Here is a 23,018-nt window from a genome sequence, read left to right as displayed (position 1 = left end):
CATAATTAAAAATAGAATATAAATCTTTTTTTAAAGATGGTGGACTTTAATCATGTCAATAATTATACTAAATATAATATAAATGATCTAAATATACCAGTTTAGAGACAGTGATTGTTAGACTGAAAAAAACAAAAGCAACAGTCATCAATATGTTATCCTATATAACATCAATATGTTATCTATTATATATATCACAATCAATATAAAAATACAAGAAGGTCAAAGACAAAACAAAAGAAAAGAATATACTATGAAAAGCACTGATCACAATAAAGCTATAGTGGTTTTATTATGGTGTTACCATATAGTTTGATATGGAATTTAGACAATTGTAGATATTTAGGACAATGCCAATAAAGATATAGGCATCTTAAATTTATATACACATAATAATAGAGCCTTAAAATACACTATAAAAATTGACATATTCAAGAAAAAGAGATTAAATTCAACACCTATTCCTCAGTAATTGGCAGACTAAGAAGAGAGAAAACTCAGTAAGGATATCAGAAAATAGATTGTTATCACCAAGTTGACATTTATGGAATATAACACACAGTAACAGTACTCTACATTATATATATATATATATATATGACACTCACAAGATATCCCATTATTACAAAATTATATAGAATGTATTTTCTTACCACAGTATAAATAAACTATCTGGGTGGTGATGGCACATGCCTTTAATTCCAGCACTTGGGAGGCAGAGGCAGGTGGATCTCTGAGTTTGAGGCCAGCCTGGTCTACAGAGTGAATTCCAGAACAAGCCAGGGCTACACAGAGAAACCCTGTCTCAATAATAGTAGTAGTAGCAGCAGCAGCAGCAGCAGCAGCAGCAGCAGCAGCAGTAGTAGTAGTAGTAAAGATTTTAAATAAAAATAAAAAATAAACTAGAAACCAAAGCCAAAAAGTTAACTGGAAATTTGTCAAATGTTAGAGAATTAATTTTTTTTTCTTCCTGCTTCCTTCTCCTGTTTTTTTAAAACAGTATCATGATTACAACTCACTAAGTAGGCCAGGTTGTCTTTGAACTCACAGTGGTCCTCCTGCCTCTGACTCCTGAGTGCTAAGGATTGTAGGCATGTATCACCACACCCAGTTGAGAATTAAGCAATTTATTTCTAATTAATTTCAGAAATATGAATTCTCCAGGTGTTGTGGTAAAGGACTTCAATCCCAACACTAGGAAGGCAGAGACAGGTGGACCCCATATGAGTTCAAGACCAGCCTGGTCTACGTAGCAAGTTCCAGGTCAGTCAAGGCTGCATAGTGAGACCCTGTCTAAAAACATAGCAGAAAACAAATTAGAAGAAATGAAAGCATTTCAGTGGAAGTAATAGCTAAAATACATTGTATCAAAATGTGTGAGACCCAACTTCACTCAGAACTTTCACTTCGGGCCAAGATGTGTAACAGTAACCAGATGTACCACTTTTGCTGAAACAGCTACATGACAGATGAAATCTATCAAAGAGCAGCATTGAAGACATTGGGTGGGAGGCACTGAGAGACAGAAGAGAGTCAGTTAAAGATGACATCAGTCCTACAACTGTTTCAGCTTGTTCCCAGGGTGAGTTTCCAAACCGTGGCACAGAAAATGAAAACCAAGGTGGCGTCAGTGGTCTCCTGGAGGTCCCGAGGCAGAACAGCTGAGAAGTGAGAGTTCAGCTCTGTGGATTCTCAGGGCCTCCGTGAGGCTTTAGCTGGATATTGATGACTGTGTGCATGTCACACATATACTGAAGCCGGGGAAGAATCATCAAAAGAATTAGCAGAAGCTGAACCTAGAGCTCACACCAGGAGTAGTAGCACCTGCTTCCAAAAGCTAGAGAGAAAGTCTCTTACTAATTAGAGTAAATCAGGCCCTTGTTATTGTGACTAGACATGAAAAAACATATTACAGGAGTACAAAACTCACTCAGTCAACAAGAGAAAATTCAAAATGCCTGTCATTTATAAGATAGTACCATGCTGAAAAACTTGGCCTATGTTGAAAAAAGAGAATGGATGAAAACTGACCCAGAAATGATGTAGTCCTAACAAACATTAAAGGAGGTATAAATATATTATATGCTTTCAAGAAACCAGAGGAGAAATGTTGTAGTCTGAAGTTTTCTTGTGTCCTGCCTGGTCTCAAGCTGCTCAGATCCATGTAAACACACAGAGGCTTATATTACTTACAAATTATACAGCCTCTAGCTATGAATTCTTGCTAGCTAGCTCTTACCACTTAACTCAGCCCATTTCTATTAATCTATGTATTGCCACGTGCTGTGGCATTACCAGTCTGCTGACATGTTGCTCCTTGGGCAGCAGGCTGGTGTCTCCTCTGCTTCTGCCTGTCTTCTTCCTGTCTCTCTTTTGCATTTCCTGCCTGGCTATAACCTGACGCGCCATAGGCCAGAGGAGCTTCTGTATTAACCAGTCATAGCAACACATATTCACAGTGTACAGAAAGACATCCCACAGCAAAATGTAACATGTTAAATGGAGAGAAGGGATACAGAAACTAAGACTCAAACTGAAATGGAAAAACTCAGTGGATGAGACTAACGGTAGTTTAGACAGTATAGAAGATAAACTTGGTGAACTTGAAGTCATAGCAGCAAAAATTATAGAAAATGAAAGACCTGAAGAAAACTGGTTGGGGGAGAATGAAGAAAAAGCATGTACATATACAGGTTAGACCTTGAGCATAGGAGAGGGACTGGCATATACCTGCTTCTCAAAGCATTTTATGTAATCAACAATTCCTGATACCAAAAGTGACATTTCAGGAAAGAAAACTGTATACCAACAACCTCAGGAAATTAGATATAAAAAATCCCTAGTAAACAATAAAAAGGGTATGCAAGCCCTCACAAAAGGGCTTATTGGCTTATGGTTCAAGGGTATCCCGTCATGGCAGAGAAAACATGGCTGCCAGAGCGTGAGACAGCTGCTTCAGGTCTTTGACCTACTTTATGTTGATTTTTGGTTGTTGTTGTTGTTTTTTGAGATAGGGTTTCTCCGAATAGTCCTGGAATTCATTCCATAGATCAGACTGGTCTTAAACTCAGAGATCTGCCTGCCTCTGCCTCTTGAGTGCTGGGACTAAAGGCATGTGTAGCATCACACCTGGCTGCTTAAATTGATTTTTGTACAAGGTGTGTGTGGGGGAGTGTCTAATATTAATGGGGGGGGGTTACTCAGTTTCCCCAGTACTGTTGTTGAGGAGGCTTTCTTGTCTTTAATCTGTATTTTCTTTCTTGTTTCTTTCTTTGCCAGCAATCAAACAGCTGCAGCTGGATGGGTTTGTTTCTGGGTCCTCTACTCTGTTGCAAAGGTCTACCTGTCTGCTTTTATGCCACTCATTGCTTCCTTTGTTACTGTGACTCTTTTGTATGCCCTAAAGCCTGGAGCTGGGATACCTAGAGCATCACTCTGCCTGCTCAGAATTGCTTTGGTTATCCTGAGGTCTTTTGTTGTCCCATATAAATTTTGAGATGTTTTGCAGTCTTGTAAAGAACACTATTTGTGTTTTACAGGGATTACATTGAACTCATAGATCATGTTGGGATGTATGACTGTTCATACCACGTTAATTCTCCAAAACCATTAACAAGCGCAGTCTTTCTACCTTTCACTGTCATCTTAAATTTCTTTCTTCAGTGTTGTATAATTTTTTTTCATTCTTGTCCTTAGGTAGGTTTATTGTTAGGTTGTGCAGGTGTGTACGTGTGGTGTGTATGCATGTGTGTTGTGTATGCATGTGTGTATGTATATGTGTTGTATTATGTGTATGTATGTGTGTTGCATATTCATGTGTGTTGTGAATGGATTACTCATTTCTTTCTCAGCAAGATCATTAGGTTAGTAAAAGCTTATTAGCTGGGCAGTGGTGGCATATGTCTTTAATCCAAACACTTGGGACACAGAGGCAGGCAGAGCTCTGTGAGTTTGAGGCCTGCCTGGTCTATAAAGTGAGTTCCAGGACAGCCAGAGCTGTTACAACAGAGAAATGCTGTCTCGGGAAAAAAGAAAAAAGAAAGAAAGAAAGAAAAGAAAAGCTGCTTATTTTTATGCATTGATTTTGTTATCTTGCTACCTTACCATATTTTTCTGTGTTATGTAAAGTTTTCTTGGGTGAACAAAGTAGTGTCTATTCACCTCAATAGGGCACATAACAGATTAAACCAGACTAAAGAAACAAACCCACCCCAAGTCTTGCTTGGTAACTCAGACAGTTTAATTAATGTTACTTACAAGAGAGTGGGTGAAGGGCTATTTACAGTAGCATAGGCAACTTACAAGTGGCAACACCCCTGAAGAAAATGTCTTCTCCCATTAACCATTAACTGCCTATACCTGGAGGGTGGGTCCTCATGAGCCCCTCTGCCTAGCCACCATTACTTGACTACAAGTCCTTGGGGAATGGGAAGAACTCCATAATGGGATGTTATCAGACCCAATCTTGTGCCATTCTCTGGTCAGTATTCACAGTGCTGGGAATCCAAGAGGGCATCCGCTAGGCCATGCCTGGAGGACCGTACCTCAATAAATTCTGATAACATTTTGGTAGAGTCTTTAGGGTTTTCTATCCTGTGACCAAGGATAATTTGGTTTCTTCCTTTGCTATTTGTATATCTTTGTTCCTTTCTCTCGTCTGATTGCTTTGGTTAAAATTTCTAGTAATTTGTTGGACAGTGTGGTAAACACGGATATGCTGGGCTCCTCCATGGTCCTACAGAAAATGATTTCAGTTGTCCTTATTCAGTGTGACGTTGACTGTGGGTTCATCTGTGTGCCCTTTATGGCGTTGAGGGCAGTTCCTTCTGTCTAATTCATTCTGAACTTTTATCATGAAGAGATGGTGAGTTTTAGCAAATGCTTTTTCTGGTTTTAGGGGGGAAAAAAGCAAACTTTTTTTTTTTTTGCATTTTTGAGCATGCAGAGATTTCTTAGAAAGGATACTAAACATAAAGATTTTTGATTAGTAGATTCACTATGATTTTTTAAAACATGAAAAATAAGCTGTAGCTTGAAATAAAGTATGTGTGGTAAGTAAGATGCCTGCTGAGACCTTGTATCCAGAACATAAATAACAAAAGCCTAGTATTAAAATATACCCAACTCTTTAGTCACCAAAGATACATCCATATCCCCAAGCACATGAAAGTATGTTCAGCATCCTAACTATCAAATGTTCTCATGGCAAGTCCAGTGAGCAAGACAGGCAAGAAGGACCAACAAAGTGGCATTTGACAGACAGCAGCCGAGCTGTGAGTGCCAAGGGGAAAGGCTGACTGGGACCCAAGTCCAGTCATTAAGGTTAATTGTCTATAGCAGACTTTAAGGTAATAATAAAATCAGCAAAGGGCTGTCTGTATTTTACGATTATCATGACAGCAATTCCAACAATGTCAGTAATAAAATATTCTTGCCACAGAACCTTGCTCCCAACTCACCACTGATAATAGCTATGTCTCCACACAACCATATCTAATGTGAGTCTCACCACACCGCCCTGTAGGCAGATTTTTCTTTGGGATGCCAGCTCATAAAACACAACATAGAAACTTATTATTAATTATGAAAGCTCAGCCTATAGCTTAGGCTTGTTTCTAATTAGCTTTTTTTTTTTTTTTTTTTTTTTTTTTTTTGGTTTTTTGAGACAGGGTTTCTCTGTGTAGCTTTGCACCTTTCCTGGATCTCACTCTGTAGACCAGGCTGGCCTCGAACTCACAGAGATCCACCTGCCTCTGCCTCCCAGTGCTGGGATTAAAGGCATGCACCACCACTGACCAGCCTAACTAGCTCTTATAATTTAAATTAACCCATTTCTATTTGTCTACTTGCTGCCATGTGGCTTGTGGCTTTTATCTCTCTTCCTGTGTGTCTTGCTCCCTCTGCATCTGGCTGGAGACTTCCCCTTTCTTCTCCACAGAACTCTCTCTGTCCAGAAGTCCCTGGTATACCTCCTGCTTAGCTATTGGCCATTTATCTTTTTATTAAACCAGTCACAGTGACATATCTTTACATAGTGCAATCAAATATCCCACAACATCCCCCTTAGCATATCTACTCACAAGAAACTTCTGGAAATGGGAATTTTTCGCCTCTACATGGTAGCCCTTCATAGTTTGTTGATGGATTCTCTACCATTGAACACTAAGACAGCTTGGATTTTTCCAGACTTAGAAACAACATTTGGGTCATCTCTCCGTGCATAATTCTTAGCGTTTCCCAGGTTATTTCTCCAAGAGAGCAATGTTGTGTCATGTTTCTTATCTTGGCGGAGAATCTTGGACAGTGAAGAAGTTGGAAATGTGTGCCTGGGAGAGGAGCCCTTGAGCTCCAGTCAGAGAAAGACAGGCAGTGAACCGGTGGCAGCTATGATGGAACAGTCCTGTGCGACTCTTCCCACCTAGCACAAAGCAAGCACCAGCCACACATTCGGTGGTTAAAATAAAAGCAGTGTGACTACAGAGCGGGAGTGTAAGGCAGGGGCTGCCTAACGGGACATCTGTGCTGAAGAGCGTGCAAGCCTTGTTCTCCTCCACGTGGGCAAGCGACCATGGTCCCCTGCTGACTGCCTTCCAACAGAGCATGTGAGCCAGGGCGTTCCTTCAGCCTGGCCAGCGTCTCACAGACCAGCTGAGAGGTGGAAGCCCTGAACTGGGAGACAGAAGGCTCCCGCCCTGCTCTTCCATCAGCTCTTTGGAGGCCCCAGCCATCGCTTATTAAGCAGTTATATCGTGAGCATCATCTCCTTGGGGAAGAGTGGAGCCACAAGACAGTGTAGATAATGAAGATCTATCGCATAAGCAGAGAAAGCTCAATGGAGAACACCTCCCCTGCCCTCCCTGGCTGAGTCCCCCACCCCCATCCTCCCAGCCCTGCCTCCTTTTCATCAGGAATGAGAGAATTCAACATGGCTTTCATTTTTCTCACTCCTCGTCGTGGGGAAAAGGCATCGATCTGAGCCGAGGAAGCCGCTCTGCATCTGTGTCTACAGGTTGAGGGCTTGGGTTCCACTTGGGACTACTGTTGCTCTGGGCGCAGCTGGACTGATCACAGAGCCAACAGAGGCCCTGGGTGTACTTTTACCCATCTGGCTTCCCTTCCCTGACCTGTGAAGTTGGGTTAAGCACCTCTTCTCAGACTTTCAACTAAGGAAACAGCCCTCATTAAGAAGACGCGTTGGAGTAAGAGCCGATGACTTGTTCAATTCATTTCCTCCCTTACCGAAAGCATAGGGACAATCGGGGCTTACCAAGCCAGCGTTCTGTGAATGGAGGGTAGTGATAGACTGCATGTGGATGTTGGTCGAGCTTATGCCGCGTGAGGCCACCAGGGGGACAGTCAGTGGGTTCCGAGTCTGGGACATCCTGGGCAATGGAGGCTTACTGTAGCATATCCGCTGTTACCCCTTACTCTGTGATCAAGTCTGGGTGGGCATCATGACTGAACAAAAACAAAACTCCTTTCCAAGAGGTGGAAGACAACCGTCAAAGCCTCTCTAATGAGCGGCTCGAGTTTTTTCTTCCACTTCTGGCCCACATACCCTGCCTGGACGGCTGAGCGGCTCACCACGGTAACTAACCTAGACCTCTGCAACCCAAAGAGAGAATTTTGAAAAACCTGTCCCCACCCCATTACTCCCCTGCTGCGTGCCTCTGTGCTCTCAGACCCGGTGAGACCTGCACGTTGGCTACCCCACGTTGGCTTTTCAGGGAAGGTAAACACCACTGACTGTGTGCGCTGGGATCCTTGGTTTAGAATAACAACGGGATCTGAGCAACCGCCTGAGTAAATTTTGAGATGTGGCCTTTCTCTCGAACCCCCATGGCACCAGCTAGTTCGGAGGCTGAGATTAACCCAGCAACACAGCAGCCGGAAGAACAGTTTGCCCGCCAAGGCCCCGGAAGCACAGAAAGGAACAAGCTGTGGATTACGGGGTGATGAAAGTACAGGTTTACCAGGAGAATCAGGGGGAGCCTGGAGGGAGCCGTTGGAAGGAAACCGAGACGCCCTGACGAGCAATCCCTCTTTATTCAGAGTTCCTCTGTCTGAGACTTCATGATGTTTTTTACTGAACGGTCTTTGTTGAGGAGCTGTCCTGTGCAGGACAGAACGTGTAGTCCGCATCCCTGCCTTATGACTGCTAGATGCCAAAAGCACCCGCCTCCTACTTGTGACGTCCAGAAGTATTTCCAGAGGGAGACAGACCCTGTTTTATGGAGGGAATGTGAACTTTGCCACTGGGATGAGGGGAAGAAAGGATTGGGGCTTCCATTTCTTTTTTCTTTTCTTTTCTTTTCTTTTTTTTTTTTTTTTTGGAGCTGAGGATCGAACCCAGGGCCTTGAGCTTGCTAGGCAAGCGCTCTACCACTGAGCTAAATCCCCAACCCCCTGTTTCTTTTTTCTTAAAATCGGATTATAAAATGTATAATTGAAGTTTTATCAACATGGTGGTGGAAGCCGAGACAAATTAACAAGACAGCTATACTTCAGCAGCCAGCCAGAGAACCCTCCCTTGTTCTCTCCCAACTTACTGCAAGGGGTCACTCTCAGCTCATGTGTCCGGTTAGGTGAGTTTAGAATTGTTTTAAATGGCAGGTGGTAAGAAACGCAAAGGGTCCACTAGTTATATCCTGCCAAAGCAGTTTAAAATGTGGTGTATGTTTTTCTTACAAAAGAAAAGCAAATTATTCCCAATTTTCTGCCCTTTTCTATATATAATAGGTAGCTTCCAGTAGTATGGCTGATATTTCTTCTCTCTCTCTCTCTCTCTCTCTCTCTCTATCTCTCTTTCTCTCTTTCTTGAGACAAGGTTTCTCTGCATAGCCCTGGCTGTCCTGGAACTCACTCTGTAGACCAGGCTGTCCTGTAACTCACAAAGATCCATCCACCTGCCTCAGCCTCCTGAGTGCTGGGATTAAAAGTGTGAGCCACCACTCCCAGCCAAGATGTTTCCAATATATACTCAATACATACAAGTCTACCCGTGGCAGGACTGGAGAAAACTCCAGCTACACTTTCAGAGTAGTGGTGATATTTAATACTGGGTAAAAAGTGACTGCTTTCAGAAAGGAATGTGTGCGGCTGCATTTCTGACAATCAGTAAAAGCCTAAAAATTCATCTGGGGGTCTGGGAAGCCAGGTGTAGTGAGTGGCTCAAGCCTCTGATCCCAGCACTCAGGAGGCAGAGGAAGGGGATCTCTGTAATTTCAAGGCCAACCTGGTGTACAGAGTGAGATCTAGGACAGCCAGGGCTACATAGAAAACCTTGTCTGGGGGGAGGGGAGAGAGAGAGAAAGAGAGAGAGAGAGAGAGAGAGAGAGAGAGAGAGAGAGAGAGAGAACAGTGACTTCAGGTTCCCAGTCACTCTGGAGAACAAGCCTTGAATGGGCTTTTGGGGGAATGCCAATGCCAGGTCCAGATTCCAGCACACGCTTTTATACAGAGCTGAGCAGAAGGTGATTGTCAGGAGCCACTGTCAAGAAAACCAGGAAAACATCCACACATCGGAAGACAATATTTATCAAAAATAGTTCTGGTAGAGGATAATTACCCCATACAGGGAAAGCTCCACATGGCGTGTCTTATACGACATTCTGGAAAATCAAAGATACAAAGACAATGAGGAAACAGGATATTGAGGGCAAGAAAACTATTCTACACTACCATAGTAGATCATAATGCTATGGGTTTTTCACAGAAGCAACAAAACACATACTTCTAAACTATGAGCTTAGGTATTAATGACAGTCCATCCACTCTAGCAAAAAGACCATGCCAAGGTGAGATGCTCAGGGAGACCAGGGGCACGCTGGGATGCAGGGACACGGGAAGCCTCTGTGCATTTGTCTCTTTGTATTTGTACTTTTTCATTGGGACCACCAGCCCACAAATAATGACCCAAGATTTACTATTAACTGTAAAAGCTCAGCCTTAGCTTAGGCTTGTTCCTAACTAGTTCTTATAACTTAATTAACCCATACTTTTAATCTGTGCTCTTCCACAAGGCTCATGACCGCATCTCCATCCTGCTTCCTCTGCATCTGGCTGGCTACTACGCCTTTCTTCTTCTCAGAGTTGTCTCTCTGCCCAGAAGTCCCGCCTATTCCCTCCTCCTAGCTATTGACCGGTCAGCTTTTTATTACACTAGTTGCAGCAACACATCTTCACACAGTGTACAAATATCCCACAACATCTCTTGATAGCTATAGATTGGTTGTAGGTCACTCCCCAACACAAAAACGCGTGGAAGCCTGAGCCCTTCCATGACGTGACGTAGCTTTCAAGCACAGTGGAGTTAGGTCCTCTTACACAGCTCAAGTCACCTCTAGGTTCCTTGTAACAAACAAACAATGTAAATGCTGTACACTGTGTTGTTCTTTTGTATCCTTTAGGAAAATGTTTGCACATGTACCATTTTCTCTTAACTCTTTTTTTGATCATTTCTTGGTTGAATCTGTAGATGCAGAACCCGCAGATTCATGGGGACAACTGTGCTTTCTGCCCATTTTTACTGACCTAAAACTACTCCTATTAATGAAAAAAGAATCACAACAGCTGAGTTCAGCAAGTGTATAGGAATCCACCCACAGGAACTAACCTTATTTCTGTGTAGCAGCGATGATCAATCTGAAAATGTAGTCACCGTGATTGTAATTCAAATAAGGAAGTTGTGGCCACCAACGATATGGGACCTGGGACAGTGCCAATACCTAACACTCTTACCACTGCAGGAAGTTATACAGGACTTCCCTGCTCTAACACAATCAGTCACTTCACCCCACTGTTTAGTAAACAAAAGATCTGAACACAATGAGGCTCCAGTAATAACTGCCCTTACTGTAGTCTGTAATCTGGAAACTGCCCTCTGGTTGCCTTTATCTGTGTGTGGTGGCTGCTGGGAGGCTCCCTGACCTGATAAGCCTCAAGGGTGACCACTCACCAGCTTCCTCTTCCTGCAGCCTCAGCATCCTTGTCTGAAAAACACAGGAGTTGGATCTGGTACTAGCAAGAAGTTCTGATAGGTGAAGGGTCTGATTGCACCAAAGCATCTTCCAAGGATAAATGATGAATGTCGCTCTGTCTCCAAGCTAGAAAAGCAAGCCATGCAGCAGTCAAACAGGAAAACAACCACCATGATCACAACCCCACCTCCCCCTCAAAAAAAAAAAAAAAAAAAAAAAAAAAACACACAACAAAAAACTTTTCTCATGTTTACAGTCTCCAGCCATTCCAACCTGAACGAGTCTGGTCTCACTGCATCTTTATAAAAGTTCTTAGTGTTCCTCTTGAAATCGGACAATTAATGACACAAGTGATCTACTTTTTCAGTATACTGAGGAAGGAAGGAGCATGGAGAGAAATAGCATATAAATTTACAGGTTGATTCAACCTGTTTCAGCCAGCAGCTGGGGTATTGGGGCTGGGGACACTTGACCTCCATATATCTCCTGAACAAAGTGGAAGGAAGGGGCTTCCTGCCAGCCTTTGTCATCAGGCAAGCCAAGCCTGGCTAATAGGAACTGTCACCTGGGCCCTTCCAGGTCAGAAACGAAGAACAGCAATTAACTCCTCTCAGAAGCCCATGGCCCAGAGCAGGCCCTGCTAGGCCAGGTAGCTAAATCATTAAAGACACAGTTCTTTTCAGTGATAAATTGTGCAGGCGCATGAAACCCGCTGCTGGCTATTAATCTGGGCTAATCAGGTTGAAAGCTGGGTTGTTTTATTTAGTAATTAACGGGTTATGTGAAAAACATGATCCATAGCCTGGGGTTCGTCTATAGAGCACTGTCCGGGAGGAGAGAATGGGGAGCTGCAGGGATTCTCTAGAGAGCCTCTCAGGCCTGTGCAATTACGGCCATTGGCAAGCGTTGAAAAATGACCCTGCGCTTGTATTTACACCCCGGGAAAAACATTACTGCCGACAGCGCAGGCGGAGTCCTGAAGGCTGTAATTGCTCTTGCTCCCTCTCTCCGCAGCCAGCCAAGCCAAACCCAAAGTCTCAGGGATGAGCTGTGATGTTGCAGGCGGGGGAAGGATGGGACGGGATGGGATGGGATGGGGACCACATCCTGCTCCCTGTGGTAGTGGGCAGCAGGGGTGTGACAGCAGATTAGTGGGAGAGTGGTACTGTTGGCAGAGAGGGAAGTCCCAGAGGAAGTGAGGATGGTGGACTGGAGGAGTCAGATGGTACCATTTTGAGCACACTGAAGTGGTGGTGTTCTGATGACAAGGACAAGATGACCCCTTGGTGACTGGGTGGACACATGGAGAACTCTGGACTAAACAAGAGGTAGGGGCCTATGCTGTGAACACAGAGAGGATGTGACGGTGGCAGGTATCGCGACCAACCAGCAGCATGCATGTTCAGAGGAAAGAAGAGTTCGCCAGGGGTTCTGAGGTGGCCAAGCTGGAGGTCACAGCCATTAGACTATCCAGTCCCCCTGTCCTCTGTGAGGTTCACTAGCCCTGATGACCTAGTAGTCTTCCTCCAGACTGTCCTCACTGCTTGTCCTCCCTGCAGGACCTGCTGTCCAAGTCAGGCTCTCCTCTCTTTCACTTCAGTCATAACAGCTACTGGCCACCTCTGTTTAATGTCCGCACGGGGCCAGGATGAGCCTCTGACCTTGAAGGTCAGTTTAAACTCTGGAGGCACCCCTGATCAATTAAACAAACAAACAAAAAACCCAACAACTTTTTCAAAACATTTGGAGGGTGGGTTGGGTGACTGTTTGTGGGGAGGTCAAAGGTCACCATGTGAGTTGTGGGGATCACACTGAAGTCATCAGCCTTGGTGACAAGGACCTTCACCCTCTGAGCCATCTCATCATACCTACTCTGAACTATTTAAAAAATCTCAGTTCTTTTTTTTCCCCTTAAGATTTATTTGTTAATTATATATGCAGTGTTCTTCCTGCAGGTGCATAAGAGGGCACTAGATCTCATTATAGCTGGTTGTGAGCCACCACATAGTTGCTGGGAATTGAACCCGGGTCCTCTGGAAAAGCAGCCAGTGCTCTTAACGGCCAGGCCATTCCTTCTTACCTGGCTTGGTGAACTCTAACAGAGAGTCAGTGTCCACTGCCTCTTTGCCCTCCTCTCTGCTCAGCTCCCATCCCCTCTCCCTTGAACACAGCCACACAGTTAACTTGCTTCTTCAAATGTACCAGGTTCTCAAACACCCAAACAGTCCTGCTCTCCAAACCCTGTGCCTTCCACCCTCATCATCTTCTATAGACTTTGGCTCTCAGCAGAAATATTTCTTTTCCAGGAATGCTTGAGCTGGGCCAGGAGCCTTCCTTGGGATACTGCTGCTCCAAGGCCTCTGAGCACTGAAACTCTGTGGCTCCAGGCACTAGGTTCTTGCTCCCTCAACTGCTGTGCCTTGTGTCTGTTCTCGGCTTCATTTCCAGCTCTCGAAACAATTCCTGGTGCCCAGTAGGTGGCTGGGAAAATGCCCTGGGTGAGTAAGTGAAAAACTACGTTACTCGGAAAGCTTTTACAAGGACGTTGGATCTCAACTTTTACTGGACCCAGAAGAAGGCCTGCAACTTCGTGGTCACACCGCATGGGAGTGGCAAGCTGGGAGGGTGTGTGAGCCTCCTGCCTCGTCTAAGGTGCTCCCCAGCAAGCTCTGCTGTGCTTGGACTCTCTGCTACACTTTCCTCTGTGAAGGCAGATTTATTCTTTAAATTCCTTGGGGAGGGTCTGGGCCTTTGGATCAGCTGAAGAATTCCCCCCAGTTGAGCTGCTTGTTCCCTGGCGGCAGTGGGAAACCGCTGACATTTCAGAATCACACCAGTGATTGGAACCAACTCAGCAATGCCTGAATGGCAGTTAATCCTGAAGGGTCCCTGGAGGCGGTTTGTTAATGGGTAAGGGGGCGGGGGGTTGGAGGCAAGGAAAACCTAGGAATAAAAACTCTTACTATAGTTGCTTAGCTGAATCATTTTGGAAAATTCAGTGGACCTTCATGTGGTTTGTTTTTTCCATCTATGAGACAGAAATGCTAAGAAAATAATAGGATAATATTTAAGTGTCAGGTATCGGTATCATGTATGATAGATTTTCTTTCATTTGATCTCTGAAAATGTCCCCTTCTTATCGATATATTACAGATTAGACAAAAAGGAAGGGCCAGGAAGTTTAGCACAGTGCCCAAAGTCACAGTGAGAAGCTGGAGAGCTGTGTGGGACAGACCATCTGGGTCACTGGTACCCACAGCACAGGCTCTATCCAATGTTTCCAGTGAAGCCTAGGCCAACAAAGGAGCCCCATATCTGCCCCCTTCTGTGAGGGCCACCTGCAGCCAGCACAGCTGGAGTGGTCACGTGGTATCCAGTTCCTAGCTTCTAGCAGGTCCTCGGTAAATGACAGCTTGTAGAGCCGTGCTACCACCAGGAAAGAGGAATTTCATTTCCTAGCTTTTCAGTAGAAGGGATCTTCTAGAAGTTGAATCAGCAGGTTTTGATTCTTGGGAGCTACTGAAGGCATTTTGGCCTTGGAGGACTAGCTTTCTCCTGCCCAGGAGTCCCTGAGTCAGTTGGCTCCTAGGTAGTGAGAACAGATGTTCCAGGCTGCTCCAGCTGCTGTTTTCTGCATGCCTGAGACTATGAACAGATGAAACCAGGTAAGAATACCAATGCTGGTGCTGGCGCTGGCGCTGGTGCTGGTGCTGGTGCTGGCCCTTGAGGAGTGAAAAGACCCTGGAAGAGTGTGTGAGGGGATGGGAGGGTGGGGGGTGGGCTTCTGCTGCTGTGATTGAAGCCAGTCCCTGAATGTCAACTGAAGATAGTGTTCTGATACTTGTCCCCTGCCACTCCCAGGCTAGCCACGCCCCAGAGAAGACACGACTGCTGTCTCCTTCCACCAAGAGAGAGCTGCCACCCCTCAAAGACATGCAGCTTTTGCTGGTCGGAGGAAGGGAAGATACTGGTCATAATGTCCAACTTGACAATGTAATACCAAAGTAGGGATCCCATTAATATAGAAAGGTAAGGGTGGCTGCTTGGAGCTATTCTATTCAGGTGTGCACGTGTGTGTGTATGTGTATGTGTGTGTGTGTGTGTGTGTGTGTAAGATTCATTATTTTTATTATATCTGTATGAGTGCTTGCCTGCATGTAAGTGTGTGTACCATGTGCATGCCTGGTACCCATGAAGACCAGTAGAGGGTGCCAGATCCCCCTGGAATTGGAGTTAAAGATGATTGTAAGTCATCATGTGGTATTGGGAACTGACCCTGGGTCCTCTGCAAGAACAAGAACAGCCAGTGTTCTCCGCTCCCCCTCCCCAGACAGGGTTTCTCTGTGTAGCTTTTGAAGTCTATCCTAGAACTCACTCTGTAGACCAGGCTGGCCTTGAACTCACAGAGATCCACCTGCCTCTGCCACCTGAGTTCTGGGATTAAAGGCGTGCGCCACTACCACCTGGCCAGCTAGTGTTCTTAACCAATGAGCCCCTCGGGTAGTTTGGGGTGTGTTAAGGTTGAGTGAAAGCACTCTAGAGCCTTCCTCCTGAAGTTCGAATCCAGGAGCGTCTCTCATCCTCTGCAAGAAAGGGAATGCCAATGGTATGTACTAGGTAGGCCTCCTCAGTGCCAGGAGACAGACTGCGCAATGTATTTGAAATGGTACTGAGAGATGGTAATTGTTCACTGGCGACTGCCTATTGTTTCTACAACCTGTGCATCCAGAGCATCGATCCTTCCTCTGACTAGCATGTGGCAGTGTCTACTTCCCCACTTCTGGTGGTAGAGAGGCCACTTTCTTCTAAGGCCTCAGTATGGTTGCTAGGAAACTGATTATTGGGTGCTCCTTCTGTATGCAGCAACTAGAGAGCATACATGGGAAGCCTACTCAAGTATCTACTCAAGTGAAGGGTATCCAATGTGTACCAAGTGAAAAATGTCCGGATTCAGCCCTTAAATATGATTTGTCCTGCTCAGCTTGAGGTATCTAGGGACTGTCACAGATACTGGCTTCAATCTTGGGCTGGTTGGCTTCCAAGGGGAGCAAGAGGCACTGTCTTCCCATGGAGGCATTTTAGGCAGCTAGATGGGCTGGTAGGATGGAGGAGGGCTTATGTGAGGCAGTTCCTGATGGCCGAGTCCCAGCAGCCTACTAATTCATTCTCAGATAGGGTCAGGTATCAGAGTTTGATCAAAGGAAATCACTCTAACTTCAAAAAACCCAGTTTAGATTATTATTAGAATGAAATTCAGGATCCAGAATTGATGGGGATTGTCAAATCTGTCATTTAAAAAATTTCCTAAACCCTTACAAGATGGCCAAACATCTTACTTAAAACACTGTGTGCGCTCTCGTGTGTGTGTGTGTGTGTGTGTGTGTGTGTGTGTGTGTGTGTGTTAAAATCTCTTTCAGGCTATCCCAGGAGTCTGATATAATATGTATTATCACCCCAGAGTGGGGGAAGTGGGGCTGGCCTAGACACCCTCCCCAGCCACTAGGACACTTGGGTTTTCTTTCCCCAACCACTAACCTGGGGAGTGGGGGAGGGGAGGGGTTTGGACTAGTGCTCAGCACTGCCTTATTAACCTTAGGAGAAGGTTCACATGGTCTGTTAACATGGTTTTCATTGCCCCTGGGAACCCCCTGATCTGGGCTACGTGACTATACAAGGTGACAGCTGGTTCATTCTTTCATTACAATTTACACCAACCCTACGTGGAAGGCCTGCTTTACAGACGAAGAAACTGAGGCAAGGAGGTGGGAAGCACGTTCCAGTGTAGCTCTCGTGGCATTTCCCAGTCTATCCTTCTCAGCATGGTTTAATCCAGGCCTTGCTCCCTCTTGACAGCTCTAGAACAAAGGACTTGAGGAGCTTCTGGGCTTGACCTCTGTTTCTCTGCTACCTGTCAACCCCACTACACCTTAACTTCCTGTCCCCTTGAGCAGCAGCTGGGGAGGGGGTGCAAAAGTGAGATTTGGCCTAAGAGAGTGACTTGTCCTTATAGAGGACTCCACAGCACCAAAGAAGGCCTCTGGTGCATGCCACCATCCTTCCCATGCCTCTGAATTGGATCCCTGGTTCATTCACTACTGGGCAAGAACTCCCACAATGCCCCTGTAATTGTGGCATACCTCAGAAAGCCTAAGGATCTGAGAATACCAATTCCACATTCTGGAGCCAGGTTCTGTTTTCTGAGCTGAGAGGTGTTTGTTTGTTTGTTTCAGAGATGGCTCAATCATCTAAAAAATACACACATATACACATAAGCAGGTGCACACACTGGTTCATATTTGTTCAGCAATGTGACACCCCCCCCCCCCCCCCCCCCGCTTCCCGCCCTCCCCATGCCTGTACAGGGTGCCAGGGGCAGCTTCTCATGGGGATACAGAAAAGACAGATACACAGAAAATGATGCCTGAGTTTGGTAGCGCCCCATCATGCCCCTGTCCTGAGCATTTGGCATCGGAGCTGATCACAAGAGATACCGCCTCAAAACAGAAAGCCAGCCTCCCCCATTCACAGAGAGGGGAGGTCACAGAGACCGGGCCACTGACCTGCTGGCCTCTCACTCACTGGTCCGATCACGTGCAGCTCCCAGGGGACCCCATTGTCTGCAGGGACAAGCCGGGGTTCATTTGGGAAACGGTTTCTGGGAATGGAAAAGGAGACTTCAACCATGGAGTTACACTTTTGTGTTAATACAACTGTGTTTTGTTTGGGGGGTTTTGTCCTTTTTCAAATAACACTACAGAGAACCCTAAGAAAGTCCCCAGGCTGCAGCAGACAGATGCATCGTTTCTTTTTATTCTATCACTCTGGGGGGAAAGAGTAAAAAAAGAGAGAGAGAGAGAGAAAAGAAAGAAAAGCAAGGAGAAAGAAGCCTCCAGAGCCCCCTCCCCAGTCCTTCCCCCCAGCCACGTGGGTTTGCACAATTAAATCTCAATAGTTCCTTCCTGGGCTTTGTGAGGGCTGTGACTGCCCCATAAGGAGGTCCCTGTGGCATGCAGAGTGACTTGGCTCTCCACAGCAGTCTCTTGGGTCACACTGTCCCCTGCAGCTCCCTCCGGCTGCACCTACCCACACAGACTCCTTCCAGGTCTGAGTTGTTCCCAGCAGCAGGGGAGCCCCCTGCCTGGCAGGAAGTGACTTGGGCTCCAGCCATGAAAAACCTGTCTGGCCATAAAGGACGCCAAGGAAACTGACTGCCGGCCTCCCTTGCCTGTTTTTGTGGTTACGATGAGTTCATTGCGAGGGCTAAATCGGTTTATAGCAGGAGCAGGGAATTCCTCTTCAATTACGGATCCAATAGGAACTGTGGATATCCTAAAAATGTAGTATTTTCCATTTAAGAAATCCTGAATTTCAAATTACCTCTTAATAAAATTGCAAGCATAGAATTCAGTAACAGAACATCTTAAATCCGAAGTGCTGGGTCCAGATAAGTTCCGGAGGGCAAGGCTCCTCCTCATCTCTCCCCTTCAGTTTTCTCATTTCCTCCAGGTGCCCAGGACCACCTCCGGGTATCCTTCAGTTGGCTCACTGACCCCTCCCACTCATCAGCGACTCTCTCTCTGGAGAATTTGTCTAGTCCTACCACTTCCACAGCGTTTCTCTGCCCCATCTTCTTGTCCCTATCTCCCTGCCTGTCATTTTTTGTTATATTCTCTAATGTGGTATTTTGCCAGTTGGGTTAACCTGCCCACTCATCCCTCAGGCAGTGGGTTCTCAACTTTCTAATGCCGGGACCCTTAAACACAGTCCCACATGCTGTGGTGACCCCCAACCATAAAATTATTTTCATTGTTACTTCATAAACGTAATTTTGCTACAGTTATGAATTGTAATGTACATATCTGTGTTTTCCAATCAACTTGGTGACCCCTGTGAATGGGTTGTTGTGACCCAGAGGTTGAGAACCACTACCAAGGGAACTAGTATCTCTCAGGGGTGATGTCTGAGATGCTTCTGGGTTCTCGTGTACCAGAGCCTAGCATGGTAAGTTCCAAAGACAGGAATCAAGGTTATTAGGCAGGCTAAGCTTAGTTAGCTGCCAGCCCATTTTTACTATGAGTGTGGCTAGCTGGTATACCTGGAAGGTTCCCTGAAGGCTCCTTCAGCAGCCTGCATTAACGACATGAGTCTCCCCAGCTTTTCTTCTCAGTTGTGTATGAGTGGCATGTGCTGGGCAGGGGACTCCCCGTGTGAGTTTCAGAGCCTGAACCTGTGCGTCTCTGGACATGTCACTTTACCTCCATGGGGACTGCTTTTCTTGAGTGTCTGTGAGGATGGCTTGTCTGTGGAGAACACTGTCTAAAATTACAAATATAAGAGCTAGGCATGGTAGCACACACTAGCAATCCCTACTAGTTCCCACTAGTAATCCCCACCTTTGGGGGGCAGAGGCAGGAAGATGATGAATTTGAGGCCCCCAAAAATGTAGATACAGAGCTGGGTGTGATGGCACATACCTTTAATCCCAGCATTCTGGGAGGCAGAGGCAGGCAGATCTCTGTGAGTTCCAGGTCAACCTGGTCTACAGAGTGAGTTCTAGGCTAACCAGGGCTACATAATAAGATCCTATAAAAAAAATGTACATATAAATGATAGCGTTGAGAGGTGTGACTTCCTAAGACATGCCTGCCAATAAGTAGGAACTGATTTGACAATTTACAGAGTAAGATAATGTGTAAACACACACACACACACACAAGCCATACATGCATCTATGTAAAACTATGGTCTTTCTGGTGTCATGGTCAGAGCACAGCTCTGTAAGAAGAAGAGGAGAAACACCTTCTAGAAGGGAGCAGAGCACTTCTGAGTGTGAAATTGACCGTCCTGCTGGAGGAGGGAGGAAGCAGGGGTAGTCAGTTTGGACGTGAAAGTCAGGTTGGACTTCAGTGGCCATCTGTGGAAGTGGGTGGAACCTTTGAAGTTCTGAAGAAAGAAGTGGGTGCTGGGTTGAGTATAGATTCCTAGTATGGTTCCTTGCCTTGGGAGGGGTGACAAGGACACAGGCTGGGAATGCAAATACACATTCTTCCAGTGGGGACTTAAGGCTGAGGCAGCCTGCAGCTCTTTGATAATACCAGGTGTGTCCTGGGTCCTCAGAGTGAAGCTTGTGGCTCCTGGCTGTTCCCATCCCTGGAAAGAAGCAGCTCCGGGATCCTATGGCTCTGCCTGGACTCCTCTCAGCTACTGTGTGCCAGGATGAACTCTAAGATGTATGCTGTATGAGACCCTGGTGATGTGACTATCAGGTTGCTACTTGTCGGTGACAGGAACTGAGGCCCAGACAAGCTCAGTGACTTTCCAGATCTTTCTTGACATTGCAAGCTCCGTGTGAGGTCAACTGCAGTCTCCGCTCCCACCCCACCACAGCCCCAATGCAACTTAATGCTATTTATTGAAGGCTCTGCTGCCTCCAAAAAGTGGAAACAATGCAGACCTCCCAGCCTTGGTCCGTTTGGGAAGCCTTCTCTCTTCTTCCTAGAAATTCCTGAATGCTAGGCTGCAGTGCTTACAGACATCTGCAGAACTCAGCTCACAGCCCGCCAGAGCTCATTCGTGAGCCAGACCAGTCCCATGGAAACAGCTCTGCCACCTGCCACCAGGAAAATGGGTACCAGATGCTAGCAAGCCGCCTTCACATTGAACACACCCGCACGGAGTCTGCCACTCCACCCAGCCGTCATGCCATTGGCTCTTCCTGACCATCTATCTATCTCTGAGGGACCGGGAAGAGTAGTCACTACTAAAGTTTCAGCCGCTCCGGCCTCACAGAGCAGGCCTTGTTCTGTTACTGGTCCAGTTTTGTTTCAGGACCGCAGGGACATCAGCAGAGCCTTTGTGGCCAAAGAAACCTCCCGGACAATAGGGCTGCCCTCCCCCTATTGCTCCGTGCTGGAGGAAAAGCGGGCTCCAAACCCCAGCTGTTCTGCATTTGTGGGTGTGGAAAGTTCCCTGCGGGAGAAAAAGACCCCAGTCTGTGCTTAGGCCAGTAATAACTCAGAACGGACCGCCCCAGGCTTTCCCTGGTGGGGTCCACATCGGCCACACATATGCAGGACAAGATGAACCCTTAATGCCGCTGAGCTGCCTGCCACAGGCAGAACCCAGAGTTTTCTGCTTGATGTAGTTGGTGTCTATTTCCTCTAGAGTTCTGGCTTTTCTACCAAACAGGGGATTCAGTGGGGGAAGGGAAGGGGGAGGAAGTGGGCGACTTTCCTGAGCATTTTCCTGAACACAGGAGCTGCAAGAGGCACCACGATACCCGTTATGGTTTGCGAAGTGTGTATTGTGTCCCAAGCACTTTGCATGTGTTAGATCACCCTACATTCATCACAGTCTCAGAAGTATTACTATTACTAGATTGCCGAGTTTCAGAAGTGACTGGACTAAGGTCACACAGTGTGCAGGGGAAATTTAAAGGTAGAATTTGAATTCATGTCCGTGTAACATAGAACCCCATCCTTTTAATCCGAAGATAAATGACATATAACACATTACATATATTTAAAGTATTGGTAAGTTTCAGCACATGGGAAACCGTTATGAAAATATATTTCAACTCCCAAAATTCCTTTGTCCTCCGTGTAATAATATCTTCTTTCCCGTTCAGGCACCCGGAGATCTGCTATCAGTCTGTATTAGCTTGCAGTTCCTAATATTTGTGACTCCTTGGACCACATAATATATACTCTTTTATTGTCAAAACTTGCTCTTGGAGCTGGCGAGATGGCTCAGTGGTTAGGAGCACCGGCTGTTATTCCTACAAAAGACCTGGGTTTGGTTCCCAACACACACAGAAGCTCACAACTGTTGCAACTCCAGTCCCAGGGGGATCTGACACCCTGATCTGGCCTCCAGGGGTACTGCATACCCTGGTACACATACATACATGCAGGCAAAACATCCATACACATAAAAATAAAAATAAATAGATCTTTGAAAAAAAAAAAACTAGTTCTTTATTTGTATTTCTTTTTTGTTTTTCCACACTTAAGTAATTATGTTGCATTTTGTGTTTTCAGAAGGCAGAAGGCACTCGGTGTTCTAATCCCCAAATGATCATCATTCCCCACTCTTAGAATTCCTTATTTGAGTTTTTACATCCTTTTTATTGCCTTATGAATTTTAGACTCATATTTGTTTTTACAGACACTTTTAAAAAAGAAACTCACGTTTTTGTTTTTGTTTTTAACAAACATCCTAGGCTAGGGCTGGGTATAAAGCTTGGTTAATAGCATGCTTGCCTAACACACACCATCCTTGAGTTTGACTCATGTCACAATGTAAACCACATCGCTACATACCTGTAATCGCAGTGTTTGGGAGATAGAGACAAGAGGATCAGAAATTTAAATGTACCATCCATCAAATACAGAGTCAAGCCTAGTCCATCATGCACAGACCCTGTTTAAATGTACACGTACCCCCTCCAAATACGCCTGGGCTTAGTGAAGAACCCAACATTTTCAATCACATTTTACATGCTATCATATTTAACCCTTGCCACAAACCTAAGATTTAGCCATTATTCTTATCTTTTTTTTTTTTTTTTTAAGATGAAACCAAGTCTCATACAGGTTATAGAACTCATTAATGACCATAAAACTTGAACAAAGTCAGCTGTAATTTGTGCTGCCAACCACCACATTGTAGTCCTTGAAAGATCTAGCTGGGCACACGGTGCTCCTGTGATATAGCCCCTCTACCTGTCTTTTCCGTACTCCAGGCAGCTAGTGTCCACAGGAGCAGGGCCCTTTCGGCATCATCTTGGTTCCCCCCTCCCTGTGGTCTCTCTTACAGTGACTTCTTCTTTCAGTTTCTTGCTGAAATGTCTCTTCTCCTCCCCAATAGACTGATCTCCAGTGTCTCCTCATCCCCAAAGCCCTCTGTAATTATCTGAGTAGCATGTGGAGGTTCTCCACCCGCTGTCCAGAGTTATCATCATAGGTCTGACTTGAGGCAGGCCAAGATTAATAGCAGATTAACCCAGGGATTTGATCATCTAAAACAGATGCATAAAAT

Source organism: Onychomys torridus, chromosome 12, assembly GCF_903995425.1.
Source record: "Onychomys torridus chromosome 12, mOncTor1.1, whole genome shotgun sequence".
NCBI lineage: Eukaryota > Metazoa > Chordata > Mammalia > Rodentia > Cricetidae > Onychomys > Onychomys torridus.
The sequence above is the reverse complement of the archived record's forward strand: the minus strand, read 5'-3'. Positions refer to the sequence as shown.